Source organism: Alligator sinensis, unplaced genomic scaffold (genome assembly GCF_000455745.1).
Source record: "Alligator sinensis unplaced genomic scaffold, ASM45574v1 scaffold1238_1, whole genome shotgun sequence".
Taxonomy (NCBI): domain Eukaryota; kingdom Metazoa; phylum Chordata; order Crocodylia; family Alligatoridae; genus Alligator; species Alligator sinensis.
The window spans coordinates 393541-401960 of NW_005842436.1; the positions used below are offsets into that span (position 1 = coordinate 393541).

The window sequence follows — 8420 nt, forward strand, 5'->3', positions numbered from 1 at the left end:
GGGGGGGCGTGGCAGGGGGGCTGGCTTCCCACCACTGCGCATACTCCCAGGGGAGGGCATAGGGGGGCACATGCCCCCCAGATCTGTCATGTGCGGGGGACAGATGCAGGCTGGAGGTTGCGGGTTTAGGGCTCCCCGTCCTGCTGCCTTCCCCCCCAGAGGCCACCATGGCCCAGCAGGGGAAACCCAGTGTGGTAGGGTGGGTCAGGAAAGGGAGGCTTGGTGCCGCTATGCTGAGGTGCCTCCTGCCTGCCTGGCATCAGCGGGGACGACGGTGTGGAGTTGTGTCACCCACTGCTGCCAGGTGGGCAGGGAGCACCTCACCATAGTGGTGCAGGGCCCCCGGTGGCAGCTCCAAGCTTCCTCATCCTGCCCTGCCACACCGGGTCCTGCCCACTGTGCCGCAGAGGCCCCCAGGAGCAGGGTGGGGAGCCCCAAGCCCACAGCAACCCATCCACATCTGCCCCTACTCATGAGGTCCACTCCAGCCATGCCACCCATGGGGGGGAGGAGCCAGGCTCCATACTGTGCTCCAGGTGCGGCAGCTTCTGCTTTCCATGGGCGGCAGCCAGGGCTCAGGCACTGTGGACCTGGGCCCCTGGCCCCATAGCCCTAGCAACTGTGGGCCCCCTCCAGCAGGGTTTGGGGAGTGGGGGGCTCCAGGTGGGGATGTAGGGGCACCAGCAGGGTCAGGGGGACTGTGGGTTGGGAGTGAGGGGCAGCAGCAGGGCTGGGGGTTTGTGGGTCCTGAGTGAGGGGTGCTGGCAGGGCTAGGGGGCTGTGGATCAGGAGTGAGGGGCAATGCTATGGGCAGGGCACCAGCATATCAAGTCTGATCAGCACTACGGAGTGAGACGGGGAAGGGGGGACACCTGCAGCTGGACCCATGTCCCGGTACATGAAGGGGGCAGGTGGATTTTCTGATTTTTCATGATAAAAAACCCAAGATCAAACACCAAAATTTATAGGTATTTAGAATGTATTTTACTGTAGCGATTGAGCCACTGGTAGGCTTCCAAATTGCTTTATATTTTTAAATATATCAATAAAAAATTGTGTTCAACTGATACCTATAGAGGGAGAGGCATTTCATTTTAATTGCAGAAAAACGTGGATCTTGAGGTTTTAAAATCAGAGATTTTGCATTTTTTAATCAAAGAATTTGTGATTTTTTTTAAATAGAAAACCAGGATCCCTGGTGATAACCGTCCTCCTAGATGCTCTTCAGCTACTGCAGTTATTAGCAACCCATAACCTGTTCAAGGCAAGCAAGAGATGCATATCTAAATAACATATCAAGAAATAATTAGCAACTGTTCAAGAAGCATGTTTTCCCCCCTTCAATTCTGACCACCACACTTTACTAGCTTACCTCCGTAAGAATTACTAAACTCAGTTTAGAAAGGAAAAGCTTGCACAATGGTTCCACAGGCAATGATGAAAGCTACCAAGTTAAAAAAATTATTTATTTTCATATGGGTTGTCCTCCTAACTGGAGCACTTACAACACTACTCTTTTGAAGTCAGGTCCTTGCCTTCTTACCTGTATCCATTCTACATTTTCTGCCCAGTTTGTAACAACCCTTTTTACATCCTCCTTTGAATTACTGGTGCATTCAGACAGAAAGCCATGCTCAGTTGTGCAAAAAGACCACCACACAAATTACAACTATTTTCCCAGCTGGATATAGGGATAGTAAATCTATCTGGAGTTAAAACAGCAAGGGTAAAGTACGAAACCTTGGAGTATCGGGGTTTAAACTAAACTTCTTAAGTGCCAGGAGTTAACCAGCTTATTCTATAACTACCTTTGCAAAGTTCCTTGTCCCTTGCCCTGAAGTGCCTAGTACTAGCCAATCCTGGAGACTCAAGAAGTTTGGCCATTTAACCATTTCAGTGTAACTTAAGGTCTCCTTAGCCCTCTTTCCAGATCCTTGCAAGACACAAGGAGATTCATTCAGAAGCGTTAATAGGAAATTATGAAACTTTTAGCAGCAATGTACAAAATCCTTCTTAGTCCACAGAAGATGACAATCAGGAAACAGGGGTTTTACCTACCATATTTTCTCTCATATAACTCACACCTTTCTCCCCCAAACCAGCTGTAGAAAATTGGGGTGCATATTAACATACAAGGAAAACGGATCTCCACTGATCTAGGAATTTGGGGGGGAGGGGAGGTTGGGGAGGGGGAGCAGTAGCAGCATTAATTGCAGCAGCTCTGGGAGCCATGGCAATTAATGCCACCACCACTCCTGCTCCTTGCCACCCACTTTTCAGACCCATGGGTTGCTCCCCTTCCCAATCACGCACCAGACTGGGCTGGCATGCAACTGGACTCGGCGTGCCAGATCCAACCCAGCACATGGCTCTGGACCTGGCATGCCAGGTCTGACAGTTTACACTGGCTCCAGAGCCACATGCCAAGTCAGACCCAGTGCACTGAGTCTGGGACTGCATGTCAGGTCTGCAGCTGTATGCTGGCTCCAGGGCAGAGATGCCAACTGTAACTAAATTTACTGACTGTCAGTTTTAAAAAAAAAAAAATAAAAAAAAATCAGGCCAAAAATGGCTGTCTCTAAAAAAAGTCTCTAAAAAAAACTTTAACCACCAGTAAAAACACTAATCAACAGCAACGTGATTGAAGCTCGTGACAGACACAGCACAGCACAGCAGTACTACCTGGTATCTTAATGGCAGAAAAGCACCCTGCAGCGAGCATTCTTTCAGCCCTGTGCTGCTTCTGCATTTGAAGCTACTTGTAATATCTCTAGATCAGAGATAGGCTTCTTTGGGGGTCCATTCTGGGATAAGTGAAGTGCGGCTGGCACAAGTATGGCTGGGAGGTGGACTGGGGATGGGACAACATGGTGGAGGGTGCAGCCAGGGGCATCAGGATGTCAGGGTGAGTAAGGGGCTCCTGGTGGGAAGGGAAGGCAGAAGAACATAAAAAATCACTACTGCAGTCAAGCAGTTTCTTGCCAAACCAAGGCAAAAATTGTTCTACAAACTTTTTACTGACAACCAAACTATTTTACTATGGTTGGGGTTCAACACCTAAATTTGAATACAGCTCTTCTAACTGGGGTCTGGCAAGAGAGTTACATTTACATTACATAAAATATATATCTATATATCAGTAAAAACATATCAACAAAAAAGTCTTGTTGTCCATATAAAGCTTGCAGAATGTCAGTAAGAAAACATTTCTTGGATTGGCAACCCTGCTCTAGAGCCACATACTGGTTCCAAACCCATGAGCTGCCTCCAGGGCTGCATGCTGCGCCTAGGATCGTACGGTGAGTCTGGGATTGTGAGGTGAGCCTGGGACTGTGGCACTGGCTCTGGAGCCACATATTGGATCCACCCTGGACTTGGTGCATAATCTTGGACTTGGTGTGCAGCTCCTGAGGCAGCGCATAAGGTTGCACCCAGCATGTGGCTCTAGAGCTAGTGTGCAGTGTCAAGTCTGGCACACAGCCACAAAAGCAGCACATGGGTTCAGACCCAGCACATGGCTCTCGAGCCAGGACAGAGCTCCAGATTTGGCATGTGGTCCCAGTCTTGATGTGTTGGGTCCAATCCAGCACATGGCTTTAGAGCCAGAGTGTGGGGTTGGATTCACTGTACAGCCTTAGATCCAGCACATCCAGTCAAACTATGGGCCCAACTGATACACAGGCCTGGCAGCAATGTAGGGAGCAGGCTCAGCTCCCTAGCTACTGCCATTCACTTACCTCAATTGAAGATCTATTTTTTCTTAGAGTCAGAGGAATAGGGCTAGAAGGGACCTTCAGGGGTCATCTAGCCCAAACCTCTGCCTGAAGCAGGATCATCCCTACTCAAACCATCCCTTGCAACCATAACCTAACTCTACATAAGACTACCCTCACCCCTGATACAACATAGACCCAACACCCTCACCTGCCACATGTCAAGCAGGGGAACCATGGCAGCTAATGTCCTGCTTCTATAAAATGTTGTCAATATACACTCAAGAGGTCCCAGGGAAGAGGGCCATGCCCCCACTACAGAGGAAGGCAAAAACTCCCACAGCCCATACCAATCTGACCACAGGGAAAGATTCCTTCCTGACCCCAAATATGGTGATTGGACTGACCTTTAAAAGCCTCTTTTCTTCAAAATCAAGGTGAATAATACATATGGGTGCATGCTATATGCAAAAAACATGGTACTGTAATTGCTGAAGAGATGCCAGTCATGGGATGCAAGAGCAGCAAACAGCATACGCACAACATGCCTAAAGAGCCTCTCTTTCCTCACCTTCAGTGTCACAGGCAGGCATTGTATCCAATCATAATTGAAATTTTTACTATGACAGTTACCAAAAAACAAAACAAAACAAAAGAAAAAAACCCAGGAGACTGCTGGGTTTTAAGGTCTTCATTGCTCTCTTTCAGCATTAGCACCCTGGTGAGATTAATGGGATAGCTCAATTTTGAGAGCCAGTCACATTTACAGGTTAGCTTCCAATCAGGACAGCAAACCTGATTTCAGGATACAAAAACTGAGAGCTGCAAAAGACAGGTTCTTAGCTTAAGAATGCAGCATTTTTGTGAAGAATTCCTGAACCCTTCCTGACCATAAAGTTATTTACAGCATGAGAATAGCTCTGGGAAACCACCCTTATTCCCTTCAAGAAAGTCAGCATGCAACCAGGTGGCTTTCCATCCTTGCCATAAAGAAACAGACCCAGAACCCTTCTTAACAGGTGTTTTGGTCTGTCCAACTGCGCATCTTCAATTCTCTCCTTTAATTTTCAGGCTAAATGGGAAAACCCAGGAGAAACCACTCCATTCCCCACAAGCCAGGCTTCTATTATACCCTGGCAATACAGAAAGTAGATTCCTCAAACAGCAGAGCAAGTCTGCACCCATGGTTTCTGTGAAAGTGCATGAAGAGCAAAAGTCCCTACCATGCTGCTGTCTCAGTCCTCAGGGATCTGTATCCTGAGAGGGGACAGCCACGAGGTTTACTTGCATTAAAAATAGCTCCAGCCAGCTTGAAGCAGTCCATTTAGACTGTTCTATTTTGAGCATGCCCAACTTAATGTTAGACCCAAGAACAGAACAACCCAGGTTTTTCACTCATGCCTGAGATGAGTCACTACTCTGGCTATTTTTTCCAAGACAGTAGGATAGTACTGTCACCTCAAGCCTATATAATAGCTTTTTCCAGCCAAATACTCTAATACTACCATCTCCTCAATTCCAGCACAGAGCAGATGAAAGCCATTGTACCTCCTCATAGAGATACAACCCTTGAGGCTTGTTCAGAACACCAGGTACTATCTACAACTCACAGCCCAAGGAGGAAGAAGCTACATGTTCCTCTATGCAGTTATCAAAACTGCCCCCATTTACCAGATTTTTCCAGGGTATAAGGCTGGATATTTCCCTGAAAAAGGAAGTCCTTAACTTAAAGATGTGTTTTACATACTGAAGGCATGCTATATATAAATAAATTAAAGTTACTGTACTAAAGTATTGATCAAAATTCAAGTGAAATTTATGTTAACAAGCCCTCCCTGATCTCAATTTTATCCCTTTCTTGGGGGGTGATGCATTTTACACACTGGAAAATATGGCTTATCAATTCTTACTTCCTGCTGCTACGCTGTTAGATTCCATGTCTACTAAATTCACTTTCCATCCTGCTTCTTTCTTAACCATTTCTTGTGAATTTCTTTGAACATTCTTCTGGGATACCCAACTGAAGGAAACACTTGTGTGCCCGCCCAAGACGCGGGTCAGCAAGCCTCAAAAAGGGAATGCAAAGGGTACCTAAAGTGCCCAAATTCATACTGCAGTTCTGACAACTGTGTCTCTGGGCCAAAACTTTCACCAACTCCATTTTGCCTTCTGCAAAGTGGCATAGCCCAGACCTCTCATGGAATGGTGCCTGAAAGTCAACTGGCTAGAAGGCACTTCATAAATACCAAGTTGCTGCTACTAGAATTGCCTGCGGGAAGGCTAATGATAAAATACTCTTATTCTCCTAAATAGTTACTAATATCTGCTGTACAAATAAAGCTACATCTCAATTCCAGTATATCCCACACTTTCCCATTACAAATAGCCATACAGTGCCCCTTCTTCTGCCAGACTCTACAGCATGCAGATCACTATGCAAAGCTCAGGAGTCCCCTCCTCCAGATTCTCAGGACAACCCATGGAGCAACGTTTATCTATCCATAAATTTACAGACAGCCAGTAAAAAAAGTCAGGATAAAAACACCTGTTTTTAAGATCTGTAAACAACTGAGCTGTCCATAAAAAACACTAAGCAACCAAGCTTGACTGAAGCTCACTGGTTGGAAAGGAGCTGGAGAGAAACTGGTGAATAAACAAAACACAGCAGCACCACCTGGTGTCTGAACAGGAGCACTTCATCCTGCAGGGAGCCTTCTCTCAGGACTTTGTAGATTCTTCCCCTCCAGCCATGTGCAGCTGCTGCTGCCATAGCTGCCTGTAATACCACTGGGTCACAAGTAGGCTTCTTGAGGGTCTGTGCTGGGATGGGAGAAGCAGGGTTGGCAGGGGTAAGGCTGGGGGTTGGAGCACCAGGGTACTTGGGGTGACTAGAGGACTCTTGTGGTATGTAGCACAGTGTAAAACCCTTGCTGCAGTCAAACAGGGTTGCCAACCCAATATGTTTTTTACTGTAAACTTTTTACTGATAACCAAACTTTTTTTTTTTTTTTTTTTTTTTTTTTTTTTACTATGGTTGGTGCTAAACCCTCAAATTTGGATCCAACCCTTCAAACTGGGGCCTGGCAACAGAAGAGTTACATTTACATTACATAAAACATATCAGTGTCAGTAAAAAGTTTTCAGACTACCAGTAAAAAACAAAAAACAAAAATTCTTGATACCCTTCCCTGAAGCATGTCATTTGCTATGTAAGAAGAGATCCCAGGGAGTCTGAGGTCATCTATGACAGGCATGAGATGCTCATGGCAACAACAGAAACCTTCTATAAACAGAAGTCATGAAGGCAGCCAGGAATTTCCTGAGCACTACTAGGCCTATGAACCACTCAGAAGGGGAAAACTGCCTCTCACAGACCAAGCATATGTCTTTCCAGGGTGACTGGCAAGCTCTCACTTGCAAACACCTGTTCAACCTCACTGTATCCCATTCACCTCCAAGGACCTCACTAAATCCTTAATTAGAACTCATCCCCCAACCTGGTTTCCATACATAATAGCAAGCAAGAGAGGATCAGCAGAATGCCAAGCTAGGTCTACTTGGTGGAAGTACTTCTTTCCCAATTTAGCCCAGAAGACAGTATACATCTAACAGAAAGGTCAATCTCAGAACCCCACCAAAAACTTCTGGGTAAATGCAAGGGGAAAGAACTTCACATTTCAATCTTCATCAGAACGTAATGCCCCCCCCCCATCAAAACACCCAACAACCTAGAACTTGATGTAGTATCCCTTTTAAAACTTTATTAGAAAGGTGCCTGTTTGGAGTGGGGAGGGGCACATCAGGATAAGAAAGACATAGGAAGTTAATCAGAAAGGGCAGTTTTCCTTTATTGTTCCTATAAGGAGTATCAGTTTTGCTAGAATCTCAGAAGCACAAAGTACTGGCCTGTCACCTAAAAAGCAACTAGAAATGGTCAAGCAGAATAGAACTTTGGCAGAGGTCTGGTCATCAAAAACCTGGCACAGGTCAAAAGTTGGGGGGGGAGGGAGGCGGGAGATGTCATCCTGCAAGATGGGTGCAAACACAGAAATTCACAGAGCATAAAGTAAACCAGCCAGCAGTGCCCAATCCCTGTATGCTTCAGAACTCCATGCCAAACAGCAGGGAAACCTGGGTATTCTCATAATGTGCCTTCTGCACAGGTACAGGACACTGTTCTGGAGAAGGCTGGAACTAGATGCCAGTGGAGTTTCTCCCATCTAAACTGGGAACCAGGGTGGGGCTATTCCCAACAGGGCACATCTAAGCACTTAGTCCAGTCTAGTTTTAAACCCCAGGGCTTCCACCTCTTCCTTTGGACACTGCACAGCAGCCAGACACATCTCACACTCCAGAATACTTTTCTGAGGCTCAGCTCCTGCCCTGCTTCTTGAGTGACAAGAGGGAACGGCGGGGGCTCGGCAAGGCTACAGCCAGGCCAGACCGAAAGCTCCAGACGCTAAAGGCCCGGGTCAGTCCCTGACTTCTGGGCAGCTCACCGACAGCTGCAGCAAAAGCCACCTGTCCTCCAGCCTGCGACCAGGCCTCCGCACGTGCTCGCCCCCTGCTCCAGCTGCCTCAGGCCTCTGGGGACGGAGGGAGGGAGCGGCGGCCCCTGGCCGAGCGCGTCAGGGGGCGGCAGCGCAGCGCCCGGCCCCGGCTCACGAGCACACCGCGGCACCTACCGACCCGGCGCGGGCACAGGGC

The 8420-nt window shown here is 47.4% G+C and overlaps 1 protein-coding gene across 7 annotated transcripts in view; it reads right to left on the reverse strand.

The window, feature by feature from the left end:
* Window positions 1–8420, reverse strand: part of KLHDC3 (kelch domain containing 3) — a 56118-nt gene that overhangs the window by 47517 nt on the left and 181 nt on the right. For 4 of the 7 annotated variants that reach the window (XM_025211881.1, XM_025211880.1, XM_006030287.3 and 1 more), the window contains exon 1: window positions 8213–8392. The exons of 1 other annotated variant lie outside the window; for it this stretch is intronic. The gene's annotated coding sequence lies outside the window, so the exon portion shown is untranslated. 2 more of the 7 variants (XM_025211878.1, XM_025211879.1) reach the window with 2 other exon arrangements.